The sequence below is a fragment of the Podarcis tiliguerta genome (assembly GCF_965153285.1).
Source record: "Podarcis tiliguerta genome assembly, chromosome: 7".
In the NCBI taxonomy this organism is placed as follows: Eukaryota; Metazoa; Chordata; class Lepidosauria; order Squamata; family Lacertidae; genus Podarcis; species Podarcis tiliguerta.
This window is the reverse complement of record NC_139540.1, coordinates 46975210-46993604: the sequence shown is the minus strand read 5'-3', so window position 1 is coordinate 46993604 and position 18395 is coordinate 46975210. Positions and strand designations below refer to the sequence as shown.

Here is an 18395-nt window from a genome sequence, read left to right as displayed (position 1 = left end):
TTATCAGGAATAAAGATATAGAGAGATGTGATCAGGGCCACTGGTCATGTGGCATATATGCAGATTATAATTTTAATGTTTGCAGCCATTACTGAATATGTTTTTGCCTCCCAACTGTTTTAAGATGCCAGTACTAGAATGATGTGCTACCTGTTTATTGCTATAAATATATATTTATACTGTGAAAGACAGAGCAAAAGCAAATAAAAATAAATCCATATCCAGCAAGTTTAAAATGTACCGAAAGCATTTAGAAATATGAGTATGCCTTAAAAATCATCACAGGGTGTCAGGTTTAGCACTTCTCACACACAAGACACGACACGCTGGCAGTTTGACTAATTGGGGTTTATTTATCCACAACAGGCTTTCAGCAATCCGAGCTTCCCACAACTCATTCCTCACTGCCAGAGTCAGTTGACTCGACTGGCTTCCGGCCCCTTCCAAGGCCAGATATGCTCCAAGCCCGCCCCCACTTCCTGCTGGTCCTCCTTTGTTCTAATCACTTGCTCCACCGCCTACTTCTTGGAGACTCAGGTGCAGCTAATTCCTCCTCCTCTGCAGTTGAATCCAACCCTCTACTATCACCTGAATCCTGCTCCTTCATCTCTGTGCTGCTGCGAAAACTTACAGGCAGCCATCCAGAGCGAGAAGGGCTTATCTCACTTTTGTTGTGAGAACGACTCTGCAGTTTTGAAAGGTTCAGTCAGCCATCTTGATTCAAAATGGAATCCAATTGTATCCAAACAGGTGAAGTTGATCTCAGGAACGCTCACCAAAAAATTGGTTATAATATTTTATTATTTGTCTTACTCTTTTTGATGAAAAGACATCTAAGGTGGCCAAGGAGGAGACCTCCAAGGCAGTAAAGTTTGTGTGACCAATATATGATACTAAATCTTTCACAGCCATAAGCCATTACCAATGAAATTAATTTACAGTATCCCGCCATTAGTAGTTTAACAAGTTAATCACATCCTCTTACAAAACTGACAAGTGTGAGGGGTTTGATGAGAAGCCATTTTCTTTTCAGTCCCCCAGAATGTATGTGACTTTATAAGTATCTTGGCCATTCCCAGAAACAGTGTGTTCTGCTAAAACTATTCCCTATTCTACAAGTCGTCAGGGCATTACAGTACAACCTGGTCTCTCCTGCTCTCATCATAGTATTCAATTTGGAGGTCTCAAACCTGAAATTTGGTTGTATTTGGCCAAGATTTTATGACATCATGGTTGATGAATTAATTGTTTCAGGCTATTGTGGTTTCATCTACTCTTATCCATGCTAGGGAACTACACTAATGGGCAGAACACATAAGCTCTCCTTATAAATGTAACAGTCACTCAAGAACATTTTGCCTACTGAAACAGAGCATTGTGCATGCGGTCATGTATTCCAGATACTTTCTGCATATTCTACCTCTAAACTCTCTCTGATCTAACTTCTAAATACGTCAGCAGCACAAATAGCATTGCACCTTCTGCCTAACTCCAAATCACATGTCTTCTACAGATGGACTCTCTACCTATAACTTGACTCTGGAAGTGAAAAATGTATTCAATTTAGCTTGGTGTGTATTGTGTCTGATCTTGCCCTGAACTGCCATTAAGCTAGCCCTGTTGTTAATACGACTACCTGTATTCTGGTCCCCAAACAATATAATTTGTAAGACAGACTCCTTGTAACCACCAATGTTTTACCAAGTGCTTATGACCCATATATTCTGGCCACAAGTTGATGGATATGTACACATAGCCTCTGAGCTATCTAAGGTCTTGTTCTAGAACAATGTGAACAGAACATATGGGGATTCCATGCATTTTAAGTGACATACAGTACAGTATATATAAAGTGAAAAGTAAATGTGTAGCTAACCACGTGCTCAACTGTTGGCATTGCATTTGCAGACTTCTGCTAGTTTTGCTGGCTCAGAATATTGTGCACTCTGCATCTCTGAGCAGCCTTGAAAGTTAGTTTATTCATAGTTGGTCTCTAGCTCACAATAAAGGCCAAGTGTAAACTAACTCAGAGCTTCTTGCACATAATCTTCTCTTTCCTGAGCTAAATAAAAGACTCATAATATAAAATATATTTTATTCAACATGTCTCTAAATAGCAGTAGTTGGGGAACATGAGTGAGAGAGTGCTTGCACTCATGTTTTGCTTGTGGTCTTCCCATAGGCATCTGGTTGGCCATCGTGGGGGAAAAGATGCTAGACTTGATAGGCCTTTGGCTTCATCCAGAAGTGCTCTTCTTATGTTAAACCACCTAGTGGTATCACATAGACATAGTCACCATCACATTGTCTTACTGAAGTCTGCCTGATACTAGGTACAGTGGTACCTCGGGTTACATACGCTTCAGGTTACATATGCTTCAGGTTACAGACTCCACTAAGCCAAAAATAGTGCTTCAGGTTAAGAACTTTGCTTCAGGATGAAAACAGAAATTGTGCTCTTGCGGTGCGGTGGCAGCAGGAGACCCCATTAGCTAAAGTGGTGCTTCAGGTTAAGAACAGTTTCAGGTTAAGTACGGACCTCCGGAACGAATTAAGTACTTAACCCAAGGTACCACTGTACTTGCAAGCTGTGCTGAGTATCTGACTGGGACTGAAACTGGTTCGCTAATGGGTGGATTAAGTTCTATGAATTGGGAGCCCGGGAAACAAAAGTTGGCGGGGGGTTTTGTGTCCGAGAAGTAGGAATCTGATTCTGTCACCTGCTTTCCAATTTCTACACAGAATCAGGTATTGCTAGTGGTACATTCTTTGAAGCAAAGAAAATAATATTGTATCCCAAGTTCAGTTACCTAACACATTTCTTTTAAAGTTCACAGAAAACAATGATTAAAATGTTTTCCCTGTCTATCTCAAGGGTGAGTACTAGATATAAAAATAAAACAATCTAAGATATTCCATTACAATTGCAGATATTAAAACACAGTTATTAGACAATTTAAATGGTTTATCATTTGTCTCCAGAATCCAGCACAAACTGAAAGATTTTACAAAGCTTCCTAAATATATTATATATGAAGGATACAATTCTATGTTAAAATGTACGTCTTAATGAAAAACATTGTTCTGCCCTTACTCCTGTGTTCATTTAACTCTATGTTTGGTTCAGTGTGATTTGATTGTATTAAGAGACTGCTAAGAGAATTCAACAATTCTGTCCCATGTTGTTGAAGTGAACGCTTGGGGATCTGAAATGCTTGGAGATCTGAAATGGAGAAGACTATGAATCGGTGATACATAAAGATCAATGACTGGAAAGAAATAGCATCAAAGGTAAAATGGAATGGGGGTGGAAGTAAAATGCTACAGAAACAAACAAGGATGAGAGAGAAAGGAAAAGGATCAAGAGGAAGGGATGAAAAGGAGCTTGGCAAGCAGAAAGAGATGATGAAAGCAGGTAAAAAGCCTCAGGTAAGGTATGCACATTTTTCCCTAAACGGTCAACAAGTCTGAAGCTCTGTAGCCTGAGTTGCATGTTGCAGTTCCGTTTGTAGAATGGAGATCACATAATTTATCTTTTTTGAAACAACTGTGGTACGTTGAAAGTTATACAAGAATCAAAGAAAAAATGCATGAAACACAGAAGGTGCTATGAGACCGAAGGAAAGGGAAACTTTAACAGAGTGGTACAGTAGGTCTTAATTTCATTTTGAAACTGTTCAAATTGGGGTTGTTAAGGGATTTGTACCTGACATCTCAACAGACATGTGATCAGTTTCCTGAACAGTCGCAATATCCAGAGGTGTTGATCTCCTGTTAACATGTTCCCATTTCTAATCCATTCTTAATGCAAATCATATATTCAGATAAGAAAATTGGGGGAAAGACTTATACTCTGGCTTTGATTAAATTATGTGCTGACAGTGCTATTTTTCTAGAAAAACCGGAACTCACCATGAACACCTCCCTAGTTAGAATGGCAATGGCGCCCACCCGAAAGGTGCCAGAACTGAGGCCCAGCAAGTTCTGGCTGGAAAAAAGCCCTTTGTGCTGAGAATAAGTCTGAGGGCTATAATGTCCACCTCATATTGAGGGAGAGCATTGTGTGCTTCTGAGCTTTGTATTACAAAGTAAGGAATGAAGAACTAACAACATGTATGTAAACCAGCTCTGAGGGCTGCCATTGGAGCTGGCCATCTCAGTACTGGTTGCATTTGAAAAAGGGCAAAGCCATTTTAATCCTGGTAGTGGGGATCTCTAGCCGAGAACAGTTTCACCCCATCTCCCTTACTCTCACTCACCCACACAATCACTAACCTAGGAATTGCTGTTGTGGCAGCAGGGAGACTGTAGCAGTGGCTGCCGATGCCTTGGCAGCAGTTGTTCTCTTTCCTCCACTTACATGATGATTGAGACCAGGACTTTTTTTCAGCAAGAACTTGCTAGGACTGAGTTCCGGCACCTCTCAGGTGGGCGCCATTGCCATTATAAGAGAACAAAGGGGTGTTCATGGTGAGTTCCAGCACCTCTTTTTCTTGAAAAATAGCACTGATTGAGACTCACAATATGCCTTGGAAAGAAGTTGTAATTTAATGAACAGTGACACGCCTACTCTCCATTCTGAGCATATACATATGGTGATCATTATATCAATATTCCATAATTCTTTGCAGATTTGAATTCCTTCAGTGTACAGTTCTGGCTCATTAATTTACTAGTCCCTACCCCCCCCCCAAAAAAAACACCATTCACAAGGCTACCCCTATTTCCCTCTTCCATCTGGTGTACAACAAAAGAGAAAATCAATTAAACTTGTCTAAAGATGGGGATATAAATCTCTTAAATAGCAATTGTATTTCCCGTAATACAGATATATTTATCATTAAATAGATGGGTCATATAGTCAGGGACAAATAAGCTTTTATTCTGCTTCTGCATTGATTTTTTTAAAAACCCTACCTCTAACCCACTGGCTTCCACTTATGTAAGAAAACAGCATTTGCCATCAAAGCCTTTCCTTGATATGAAACCACAGAGAAACAACCCATTAAGCTGAGTGACTCTCAGTCAAATACCACTCTGTCATGTGTAGCTTGTGCACAAAACATGGTTTCGTATAGTCGTGATTTGATAATAGGTTTGTACATTGTGTGATATTTTATAACCATTATCCTCTCTAATAGGTCAGACGCACTTTGCTGAAAATGTCTTGGTAGTGAGTGGAATTTAAAAAGCTGAAACCGATTCCAGATCTTGTTCATTTTGGAGAGACCCCTGGGAAGAGGCCCTCCTGCTGTAAAACTCCCAGATGCAAAGGGATAAGCCACAGTATGAAAAGCAGCATACCGTCAAGCAGCTATAGGTTAATAGAGAGCTCATGCTATCTTCAATCCATGGTTCCTTTGGTTAAAAGGATCTCAGCTAGCAAGGCAGTGGGAAGCTTCTTTGCAAGTCAAAACCAAGACAGATCTATTGATCTGTTTAATTGGGGGGGGGGGTGGAAATTTTTTTTGAAATCATAAACTAATGTGGAAATGTGGCTAAAGATTTGAGAGAAACTTAAACCAACGGATTCATGCATCCCCTATTGCATGATAATTTATGACCAGGTTGTCTCTGCCCTGGAAGAGCCACAGTTGGTTCATCCTCCTCAGCTGGCAAAAAGATCCTTCATGCCCTTGGGCATCAAGATACGGAGCCAGATCTAACGTCTCCTCCAGCTGTAAAGTTGTCCAGTGAAAAACCCTCTCCAGAATGCTGCCTCCCACATCAGACAAACCAACAGCACCTCCATTTTATGTAGATTATGCTTCAGTTTATTAGACCTTCTACAGCCCTGGTTTAGAGGGAACAATGGTCTGATTCAAAGTTGGGGCATAATTATATGTTAGGTGCAAATACATGTTGAGCATTACCATTACTTTTAAAATGAAAAATCTGTTTTGAGATGAGAGATGTGGCATGTAACTCTTTCCCTACTCAGTGTTTCTTCATTCACAATTGTACCATTCCAACCAACTTTTTCCTCCCAGGGTTCCAAAAACCCCCACATATTTTCAGGTATTTAGACAGATTTGCCCAAACTGACACAGAAAAGTCTTTTATTATGTGGTAAAAATTATCTTAAACCTCTTCTGCATCAATAACTATCTGTCATGCCATCACTCAACACTGAGTGGGTTCCATAGTGTCAGTCATCCAATTACTAAATTAATTGTCTGTATGAATAAATTGATGCTTTCCATTCTGATACATAAACTTGTTCATCTATATTCAAATGTAAGAATAATGTGATTTCTCTGTATGTATCTCAGTTACCAAATCAAGAAAAAGCTGAATGCGCTTCTGCCTAACTGGCCCAGATAGAACCTTTGCTGAAGTGGCAATAGCAGCATTTGGCTTGGGCTTTGGAACCATTTGCACTTAGCTGCATCTGCTCTGGAATACCACGAGAGCTTGTCAGTCCTATTTAAAGCCTGCTTTTTAGCAAACAGTGGTCTATAATGAGCTGTGTGCCCAGGGCATCCCAATTTATTTCCGTGGAGTTTTGCCAGTGCATCAGAGAGCAAGAACTTGTTCCAGATTTATTAAATATAAGCTGAATAAAAATAAATGAGCCATCAATATACACAAAGTATGCTCTGGTGCTCTTAGATCACTTCAGGGAAACTTCAACTATGCATTCTGGCCCCAGGTGACCTTTCGCTGTTGGGGTGGTACAGGCAGAGACTTGCCTTGCATCAACTGAAGCAGCATGTTACTTTGGACACGTGGGGAAAAGAACCACAGAACACACCAATTTGACGGTCCAGTATTGCACCAGTGCTAGACAAAGGGACTGTTCCAGTTGTCCTAAGGATAAGATGCAAGGGACCAGAAGTGGCACCACCTTCTCAACCCTATTCCCATCTTTCCTCCCAGATCCTTGGGTAGGTGTGCTTGTTTAGGTAACACAAGAGCTTCCCTAGGGTGTTGTGGCAATGGCAGCAAGAGCTGTGCAGGACCAGTCCAGGAGATTTTGCTGCTTGTGGCAAACAATATCCCCAGTGCTGTACCCTCTGCTGCGGGCACACCCCACCCTCACCTCTGCCATGGAGACGGAGGTGGGGGCATGGCTAGGGTGCACTCATCACAGCAGAGGTAGTGGCAGGTGGTGGCAAGAAGGGCACTCCTCAGGCCCTTTTCATGGGTGGGTCCATATCATGGGTGGTAGCCAGGGGCCCTGACCTGGGCCCCAGATTATGGGTGCCCAGCGGCGCTTACAACATAACATGACATTATGACATCATGTGCATTCGATGGCAGTGCCTAGGAGCCCCAGAAATCATGTCTAAAGGCTGCCAATGCGATTTTTGGGGCCTCACAGAGCACTGGAAGTCGCACCAGAGGCCTCATGGTGTGGGTGCTGAGCACCCACCCAAAAAATTGTAGGTACCCTGGCACCCAGGGCCCCTTATAGTTGGTGCCAATGGTGGCAGCTCACAGACCAAGGAAGTCAAGACAGCCATAAGACCTGTATGTAGAGGTAGAATGCTTGGTCAGGCTGTGAGTAACATAGATGCAGCAAAGCTGAATTGATAGGATAGAACTTGAGAAAAGGATAGAACTTGGAAAAGGGAGTTTTGGTTTTTATGGAAGGGAAGGGTTTTAGGAGGGATTCAGATCACAAGTAGCTTGATTGGCCTGAGAGATGGGAAAGGAGACAGGCCAGATACTGACAAAAAGAAGAAAACAGCAGCAAGGCATTTAAAATCAAGCTTGATTATATATGGAGAGTGCAACAAGATCTTCCCATCCAAATTGGTAGCAACTATTGTTTACTGATTCTAAATTGAGCAAGATGGTACTTCCTTTGTGCCAAGAATTATATAGAGATTTCTCTGCCAAAAGGTCCTCAAGTAACAGCTCTTGCATTTTCACAAACAAGGAACAAACCCTGATTACTAGATGAAAAGAGACTAATGAAAAAGGAATATAGGGAGAGGAAGGCATAAACTTAACTTCTGCTATGCAAGCAACAAATAGTAGTGAGAGTAATTAAGAACTGAGTCCACTGGCTACATGTGATAAATTATAGAGCAGTGGCGATTTGCTTTAAATGCGTTCCCTTAAGGGCTGTGTGAATCTATTAGTCAAGAGAGCTCATGCTAAATTGAGGTGAAATTCACCCAAGAATGTGAGATACAAAACTGGAATGGTTTGTGGAATGCTTATTTGGGGTTTTTCAATTGCTTTGCTATTTTTAGATTAATTTTCTTGGAGTAATTGCTCCATCTATTTCCGTTGTTTATGTTAGCTATCTGGTGATAGTCTAAAACCCCTCAATTTTACTTTGCCATCATTTGGCCTTTAGAAATAAATTGTTACCATCTAAACAAAGTTGTTCTGGTGCCCTCTGCATCTCCACTCTGCTGGCATTGTATGAAATGAGATTGAAAATCAGATGGGCTATTTGACCGATGGTTCCTTCCACCTGTAATTGAAACTTGACATCCTCTGAAACTGAGTCAGCAATGATGCACAAGATAGTCCAATTAAAGTCGTGTCCAGTTGCCAGAATTGTCTGTTTATTGAGCAGTTAGAAAGCACTCATAACTCACTAGAACCATTTCTCTGTCTTTTATCTTTGAATGACAGCTTGCTAAATAAGAGCATCACAGGCTGCTTTTATCATTTGCGCTGCAAATGAAGTTTTCAGCTCTGCAGCATCTTTTCACAGCTCTTTGCTTGCAGTTCAAAAGCAATGGCAACGATTGTTTTCTAGCTGGAATTAAGGTATTACCTCTTATTTCTAACTCAAATAAATGCCTTCATCATGAAAATATCTGATACTCAACAAAATAATAAAGGAATCTTAAGCAAAGTTTCTATAGCATGAATTAATTTTAAAGTTAAAACCCTTTGCACAGTGTTAATTAAAAAAATCATATCTATATCTTGGACTAGATCCAATGTTCATCATAGGGCTTACTCTGAGTACTGTATATGACTTTATATTATATATTTTATTTTATATAATATATTATAAAATATATACAGTGGTACCTTGGGTTACATACCCTTCAGGTTACATACGCTTCAGGTTAAAGACTCCGCTAACCCAGAAATATTACCTCAGGCTAAGAACATTGCTTCAGGATGAGAACAGAAATTGTGCTCTGGCGGCGCGGCAGCAGCAGGAGGCCTCATTAGCTAAAGTGGTGCTTCAGTTTAAGAACAATTTCAGGTTAAGAACGGACCTCTGGAATGAATTAAGTACTTAACCTGAGGTACCACTGTATTCTTATATATAATATATAATATATAATCTAAAGCAGGGGTATATACATTGTTTTCGTACCATGCTTTTGCTTTGTTAGTGTTTCTTAAACATTACACCCATGTTCTTCCAGGATTTATTAAATCCCAGGAATCCAGTTTCCTGATGCCTAGAGATTTAATGTTGTTGGCTGGCAATTTTAAATATTTTTCCAGTCTGCAGTTTATGTACTCAGACTCTAGGTTTTTAAATATTAACGTCTTGTTGTTGTTTTACCATAATTTCACTGTGTTATTCTCTAATTAATATTTATTAATTTACTTATTACTTTTCACACTGCAATAGGAGGCAAGTGTAAGAGCATTCAGGGATCCTCCGAAATCTAAAGTGGTGGCTCTGCTAGCTGAAATATACAAAGAGGGGGTCACAACTATAACAAATGAAGCATTGCAATCATTTGAGGGTGCAACCCTAATGGACGTTGTCCCAGAGACCATAGGATACAATTGTCTTCCTCTCTCCATTAGTGGAAAGGGAGGTCTACCCTCATATGCTGCCTCAGGATGACATCAGAAATTTCCATTGCCATAGATACTGCAATGGCAATAAGACCCCAGAGGAGCTCTTCCAATGTTGTGTAATGGTTGGATTGCTTGATGCTTCGGATCTCCTTGGACCCAAGGGCCTCTTGTTTCCTGGACATGCCCCACAAATGGGAGGAGTGTATTACCATTACCCTGAAACTGCAGCTCTCGTTTTCCATCCTATTGGAACCAATGAGTGTGTGTGTGTGAGCAATTGGCAAAGAAAACAAACAACGTAGGAAAATGCCCCTCACTTTTTGACTGTTTATCCACTATGGACAACCCAATTTGGATGACTTTGTTAACTATATAATCAGCATCACCAATGAATAGGGAAACAATCCTAAGGAGTGCCCCAAAGCCCTGATTCCCACTGTTAGGATCAAGCAGATAATTTGCTAATACAGCCTCCCTCCCTCTCTCAAATTCAGTTTAGTAGAGTTACAAGATCAGTGGTGGCTGGTGCATTAGAGTGAAAGGGACACTGTCCAACCTCAGACTACCCTGAGCCAGACCCCAGCTACTTTCTTTCTTTCTTACAGCCTTTCTAGTGGGTGACCCTGTCTGTCAGTTTCCTCCTCCCAGGGGTGCTGACTTGAATAAAATATTGGGGGGGAGGGGAGCAGGTAGGCCCTGCCCTGCATAATCAATCACATGACAAGGCATGCACACACCATTTGAATGGCAATGCCCATCAACCTGAGGGTGCCCGGCCCCCTCAAATATTTTATCGGGGGCCCCAATGAGTTGGCTCCTATGCCTCTTCCTCAGTCTTAGTGGTGCTCCTTGTGGAACTCAGTAGGGGGGAGGATTGGGGCAGAAAAAGAATTGGTAGGTTCTGTTGTAACTGACTCTGGCTCTTACTTGCTCTTGCTCCACACTTTCCACCCTACCAGTCCCAAAGGACACCAGTCACTACTGGACCAGATACAAAAAGGGACAGTTTGGGCAGATGTAGCTTGTCACACAGAGGTTCAAAAGAGTGAATACACCAGTAGACCCTGGTTCTTGTCCTCCATTGGATCTGGTTGCCCCAGGTTTGGTAACTCTCTTTCAAAGATGCCATTCTACCTATCATTAGCACCCAGTACTAGGGCCAGAGCTAGTCAGAGAAGCTCATCGGAAATTGCTCATCCCATGATTTAGACCATGAGGCTGAATCATCTTTGACTTACTTCTCCTCCTGAGTAGCCCCTTCATCCTGAGGAAACCCCATGCCATAATGCCCCCCAAACACTTCTATGCCAATTTTGGACCTCCTAGTGTTGTTATTCACATTTAGTGCTCATAAAGTTTACTCTAGTGCTTTAGGGCACAATCCACCCGGAATGGTACTGGAACAAGCTTTGAAGCAATAAGCAGGACTAAGGCTGTTTGCAAATTAATTTCATACGTTTTAACCAGGAGAAGCTCCATGTATGTATTTTTCCCATAGGTAGTATATTCTATCATAAATATTGGAATTAGTTAGTTATAAAGGGTTATAATGTGGTCAGGTTTTTGAATTGTGTTAGTGGGTTTCCTGAAATGCTACAAATTCAGCTAATTTTAAAGTGGCATTCGTAATACATAAAACATAATTACTTAAAACCTATAAATAATTTCTTGCACATTCTTTTTAACTTTGGCTTGTTTTTATCCACACTTCATTGAGTTTTAAATAAACAAACAGGAGTGCTAAATAAACAGGCATTTATTTTTAAGCTTTATGATTTTTTGTCATAATTTAATGAAGTGCTTATAAGGTGGTTGTGCCTGCTAACCTTTGGGTGGATGTTTGCTAGGATCAGTAGTTAGTACGCTGATTATATTTTCATGTGACTGCTTTAGAGTTTTGGTTGTTTGATTTCTCTTCATGGAACTAAGAGTTACATTGCCATTGGAAGTGGTAATTTGACAGCTGAAAACAAAGGACCCAACATCCATGGGGCGCATTTCTTAATTGTCTATTGAAATCATATATATTTGTATACATATACATATACATATATGAATGAAATAAGAGTGCAGTCCTAAACCTCTGTGTGGCATTTGCCCATTCTTTGGGGCTACGTTTGTATTGGGGGAGAGAAAGGGTTAATAGGTTGACCAATAAGAAAGCCCGGAGGCAGAGCCTACCTGATTTTGAGGCTCAGCCCAGAGGTTTTGACAGTTAGTTCGGTTGGTTCTTTTTGGGGGGAGGTGGGGAAGATAGAGGAGTCAGAGTGAGTTAGAGACAGGGACAAGACTGAGAGGGAATAGACTGACAGTGTTTCGAATATATTTTAAAACTTGTTTGTGTTTGAAATAAACTTTAATCTTCATTGTTAATTCTACCTGACTGAGACTCAATACTTCGCCGGGGAACCCTGGGTCCCCCCCCCCCCACAAAATTGGTGGCAGCGGAAAAATGAAGTAGTGGTGTACAGGTCAATAGTCCGTGAAACAACTGGGGGCTGTGTACGAATGCCACACTCTGTCCCCAATGGTTTGGGCTGCCAAGACAAGGGTTGGGTGTAGGATAGCACACAATGTTTTCTCTGTGGGTCTCTGTCAATGGAAAGAAGAACTGTTTGAGGGAAGGGGCTGCAGCAAGACCCGAAATGGAATTTCAGGAACATTAAATCCCAAAGATTCCCCCAAGAGGCTCCTCAGCCAAGTGATCTTAGAGCTGGCATGGCAAAATCAGAGCACCTTTCCCTTACCTTGTACCCCAACTGGCACAAACAGACATGGTTTTGGATGTGGCAGAGGAGCCACTGCTCTTAACCTCCCGAACCCTTTTTAGGATTGCTCCATAAGTCTCACTTGAGTTTAGTGTGACTTATGCCCAAGTATCAGTGTGCATAGACTTGTACCCCAAGCCACAGGGCCTAAGGTCTGACTTGGTACGACTGCAGCAGACCTGTGAGTTAGAATGTAGGGGATGAGGATGGTTTGGAGCAGTAGGTTGGAAATTAGCTCTGAACTCGCAGTTTCCACTTTTCTCCCCCTAGCAAATTTTCAGAACTTTTAGAATGATACTAAACTGTGTCAGGAGAAAAACAACTCTGTGTGTGTGTGTGTGTGTGTGTGAGAGAGAGAGAGAGAGAGAGAGAGAGAGAGAGAGAGAGAGAGACAGACAGAGACATGGGCAGATGGAGAGACAGCCATTAAGGCAAGTAAAGAATACAGAATGGAACCTTCTTCTTACCTGCAACATCTTCACTTTAAAACATCTCCTACTTCATACCTGTTCATCGTGACCTGTGTGTAAGCCCTGAACACACTGACTAACACACTGATTTTAGTGAGGCCAGCTTTTCCAGAAGGGTATGCAGGCTTCCTGTCTCCTTTTGTGGATCAGTCATCGCATTTACATTTTCACTTTGATATACGAAAGATGGTCCATGTGCTGAACTGGCTTCTGCATATGAATCATCTTCACAGCTTTCAAAACACCATGGATAGGGATGGACAAATCCGTCAGCTTTTGTTTCTCTCTGTTGCTCATTATTCCAGCCTTCAGTTGTTCACATTTCATGTTCCAGTTCACGTGTTGTTTTGAAAAGTGTGAATTAGTTGGGTTTGCCTTTCAATGAGAACTGAATTGAATTTCTCTTCCAATCCTAGTTACAATATATTTTAATATACAGGGGAAACGGAGTCAGGGACCGATTATAAAACAAAACAAAACTTGGTTTTATTTTAATATGTTCAATTTTTTATGTGCCATCTATTTCCTTAAAAAAAAGTATCCATCTATTTTGTATGTGTCAGTTAAGAATCATATTACATGGTTAAACACAGTTAACCATAAAGTATGAATAGATTAAACCTCTCTCCATCGAGGTGTGGTCTTTGAAGATTTGGCATATAATTTGTATCAGGGATGGGGATCTGTGGCACTCCTGGTGTTCTCCAACTCCCATCAGCCCCAGCCAGCATGGCCAATGGATGATGAAAGAGTCCTTTGTCATATTGAGTCACCCATTATCTACACAGCAACGTTATGAGGGCAAGAGAAATGGGGCTTGTTCATTCATTACTGAACTGATAAGGAACAGGATGCAGCTTGGCCATATGTTTTTCTAGGAGCAATTTGATCAGTGGTCACTTCAATTCTCTTCGCTTGACGACTCAGTTTCTCCGTCATTCTATTTACCTTGGAGAGTTAAAAGGATAGGGTTATAGTGAGCCAACTAAGTTCTACTCAAAGTAGTCCCATTGAAATCAATAGGCCTGACATGTCCAATAAATTCTTTATTGTTGTTGTTGTTGTTATTATTATTATTTTATTGGTTTTACAAGATTTTATACATTTTAATTTTAACCATTTCAAACATTAAAATAAAAGGTTCTATTGAACCTTCGGACCTTCTTCCCTCCCTCCATGGTTTCCATATTCAAGATAACATTTTCTGCATCTTTTTCCTTTATCCATCTGTTAAATATCTAGTTACCATACTTAATCCCACATTACAAGTGTCATAACATCCCTGCCAATTATTTTAACTGTTTACAGTGGTCTTTTAAGTAAATTAATAATTTATTCCAGTCTTTTAAAAATACTTGATCTTCCTGGAAGACATGTCCAATAAATTCAATAGGTGCAAACTGATGCTGGATGCAATCCATAATTTAAATGTATATTATCTTAGTCATACTTTTAATACTATTTTGACTTTCCTTTTTACATTTTGTTATGATAGGTTATGGTTATTATGACTAATGCATTTATGACTAGTGCTTAATTATGATTAATACTTTACTCATAGTATCAAGAAACTGACCTTCTTTTCTTATGTGTGTACGGAAATCCTTTGTAGCAAAACAAAAGAGAAGAAAAAATAACATTACATGGGTGAAACAAAACGTAATCTTTTCCGTAATGTTTCTGGACCGGCTCATGAGCAATATGTGAAGAAACAATAGCTAAGAATACATTGTAAAAAAGTACTGACCCCCCCAAAAACTTCTGATATTTCTTTCTTTGAGAATTTCTTTAGCAGTCTTAGGTCCAAGCAACATCCAATTGCCATAACAGCAGAAGCCTATTTTATTTTATTACTTGATTCATATTTTTAAAGGTGGTTACATAGTAATCCATTTATGTGTAGATTCGCCTAAAGCTTCTGGAAAATCTAGGTGCGCAAAGTCTTTTGGCTGCTGTCTTTTTAAACCAAGTATTAAAGTAAGGCGATATGATTTGTCTGAGACTGATAAATCCTGAGTGACTCAGCCATTACTATTGCTAGCATGTATATCAAAACTAGTTTCAGCATGGCTGAAATCAAGCAGGTGGGACCTGACTGGTCCCCTTAGTAAGAGACTGTCGGAGGGCGGTGGTGTAGTTGTTGTTTGACTCCCCCTCTGCCTGGTTCTGGTGGTAGAACCATGGTGGGCAGCAATCTTGGACAGCTTTTGCGCGTAGTGGTTGCAGAGCTTCTCTTGAATCGTGTCCCACGGCTCTGCCTGGACTGCTAGAGGCGCAACCAATGCTTGGGCCGTCGCGAACACGTCGGGGCCACGAAGGCTGAGGGGAGGCCCCGCTTCTGCTCTTCAGACCCTCTTGTCAGCTCATTTGCTTGGAGGTAGCAGTCAAACCGAGCGCAGTAGGAGTCCCATGATTCAGAGGCTGGGGCAAACAGCGGTAGAGGCACGAGTGAAGCCATGGTTCCGACGCCGACGTGGAGGCGATGGATGAAACACTGTGCTCTAGCCAGAACAGTCAGCTCTGCACTGGTTCTACTCCGTGATTTCGCTCAGTGTTTCAGCTCCGTGATTCAGCTCATCTCAGAGGGTGGCTGCATCTGGCTGTGCTCTGATGTCCATTGATCCCATCCTTGTCGCCAGTGTTGAATAGTGGGTAGACATAGCAGACGACACAGTGATTTCTCCAAAGCAGCTCTTTATTTGTAAGCTGGAACAGAACTGAACAGCAAACAGCTCAGCCGGCCTGCTTTTATAGGCAGCCGGCTGTCAACATTGTAGCAACAACAACCCAGGGTTTCCCGCCTAAAATAACTGACGTGGACCTGAGTGAAAACTATTTACACGATACTCCTGGTGGCCAGGGTGAGAACTTCAATACATAACAGTGGTCACCTCTCAAGTGACGTCAGTCTTGATTATTTGGGTCTTTAAACCATGGTAGAGGGGTGAGGCCTCCCACCTACCAATCACCTAATATCACAATGTTATCAGATGGGAAAAAACTTTTATGGGCACTATGCCAGCTGAGAAACCTTATTTGCTTCTCTAGCTTCAGTGCAAGCCAGCAACCAAAATGAGCAAAGCTGGTCAACATGGCTGGTGTCACAATATACAGAAGCTACTCTACTGAGTCAGACCATTGGTCCATCTAGCTAAATGTTGTCTACACTGCTGCATTTCACAGCTCTTCCTGGAGGCTTCAGGGATTGAACCTGGGACCATTTGCATGCAAAGCAGATGCTCTAACACTGAGCTTTCCTTCCAGGTAGGTCGACCTCATGTCAGCTGCAGCTCCTGGTTTTACACCCGGGATTGGTTGTAAAAGATCATTAAAAATAATAATAATAATAAACCTCTTTGCTTTTTCTTGTACTTGTCCACAGGCAGCATTTCATATCTCTCCCATGTGTGTTTTGCTTGTTTTAGGCAGAAAGAATTTGCACTGCAATGCACATAATCTGCTGTTATTACTTACGTATTGTCTATCCTATGCTCGAACCTTTGCTTATTATGCTTTCAATCCTCCCTGTCTTTGTAATGCTGCACCAGTGCAAACTCCCCTCATGTGAATGGCACTCATGCTAGCACAAGTGTCTGATGATCAAACAGCAATTTATCCCCCTAAGGAGACCTATAATTACAACTAGGTCACTGTAAGGCCATACACAAGGCTACAGAACCAAGCTATTGCCTGAGAAATATACCTCTCCGCTTTCTACTTCTACATAATTGGATTTCTAGTTGCCCTAAAGGCTTTTGCTTTCCTTTTGCCCCTTCTTTAGCAGCCACTTATTCTTCACCTTTCCCTCCTTTTCCTATAATTGTGTTCTGACTGTATTTCCCTCCTCATCAACGCTTTTATTTTCCTGCCTCTCGTGCATCTTATAGTTCAATGTTTTATCCAGCTCACAACTGGAAGAGAAGGGTTGAGTTTTATAGAGATAACTTCAACTATCAGACATAACCCACCTGAAAAAGGAGTACTTCAAAACATTTATTCTTCACGTTAAATGTTATTTGGCCAACTACAGTATAACAAAAGGGAAGATCTCTGTTTTTTTTATCTTCAAGAACAATAGAATCATGGATTTTAATATAATTGTGGTTGTCTCTTTACTGAAGAGATTTTTGCCAAGAGGATGAATTTACTAGTGGAAAAGGAGAGTTGGGGGTTGTTGTCAACCTCACTATAGGCCTCTGCTGCATTGGACATGCTGTTCTGGATTTCCGCCAGTCCTTTCTAGAGCAGATTTCAGGGAGTGCATTCCCCCCGCCAGCAGAGAGAAGCAAGATTTGCCAAAAATGGTCTCTCTTCCTCTCCCGTTACAGAGAGGCACCTGTTGGATTCCATTCACAGAAAGATGGAACTGGAGCCATCCCATAGAGTTGGACAAGTACAAGAATTAGCTATTCCATCTCCTCACATAGACAAGATTCTGTAGATGTGAACTATTATTCTTCTCAGGTCTTTTCCCAGTTTTCTAAAAACAAAACAACAAAACTTCCTATAAAGGAGATTTATAACTTCTTTAGGCAACTAGCATTGTTGCCTCAGAATAATTCTTAAATATAGTTTTAAAATAACGGATCTTAAATCTGTTGTTTCCCGTATGAGCACTGTACTTTTTGCTGTTGCCTCTGGGATGTTTCCTACATTGTGTCTGATGACACAAAAACACTCTAGCAAAACAGCCCAGTGTCTTAAACTGCCATGTTTGAAGAAAGGCAGGCTCCTTAGTAGTACTATTCCTTAATGCTGCTCCCTGGAGACAGTAATCTTAATCAACCATCCCTACTGGACATTGTAAACACAGAAATAACTTGTGAAGGCATGTCCACACCATCCATATGTAATGTGAGAAGTAGCCCTCAGCAGTTCTGGTAAAATCTCAGCTTTTTAGATATTTGAATGCTTGTATTATTTGCCCTATCTGCTATCATGTTGCACATACCCAGTTCTCTGAGGCTATTCTTTGATGTAACGAATTCCAGACCCGTTATCAGCTATGTTGTTTTCTTCTCAGTGCAGCTAAAATAAATCACGCGTAGCTCAATGAGAAAGGCAAATATTGTTCAACATTTAGCTGCATACAGTTTAGCTGAGCCCTGGAAAGGATCTACATACTTCTCTTGGCAGATATGCCTTCAATGTGGACACTCTCAAAATGTGCCTGCTATACAGTTTGGAAAGTGGCCATTGTTCTAAATGGTTTGAGTTTTTTGTTTGTTTGTTCGTTTGTTTAAATGAGAAAGTAAGAGACAGCCTAATACAATGAATAGAGAAGGAAAATCACATTGCTGTGTTCACATTACTCTCCCCCTCCCTTGCTACATATAAATGTATAGCTATGCTGCTGTAAGGGCATAATAGTGCCCCCAACTGGATATTTATCATTAGAACTGGAAAGAAATTTAAAGGA

At 41.0% G+C, this 18395-nt stretch overlaps 1 long non-coding RNA gene across 1 annotated transcript; it reads left to right on the top strand.

Moving 5' to 3' along the window:
• The first annotated feature begins 863 nt into the window (after positions 1 to 863).
• LOC310682005 lies at positions 864 to 12111 on the top strand. Its single transcript, XR_014513717.1, has 4 exons — positions 864 to 3291; positions 5142 to 6891; positions 8596 to 8733; positions 9563 to 12111. It is a non-coding gene; the product is annotated as an uncharacterized lncRNA (long non-coding RNA).
• Positions 12112 to 18395: the final 6284 nt, after the last annotated feature.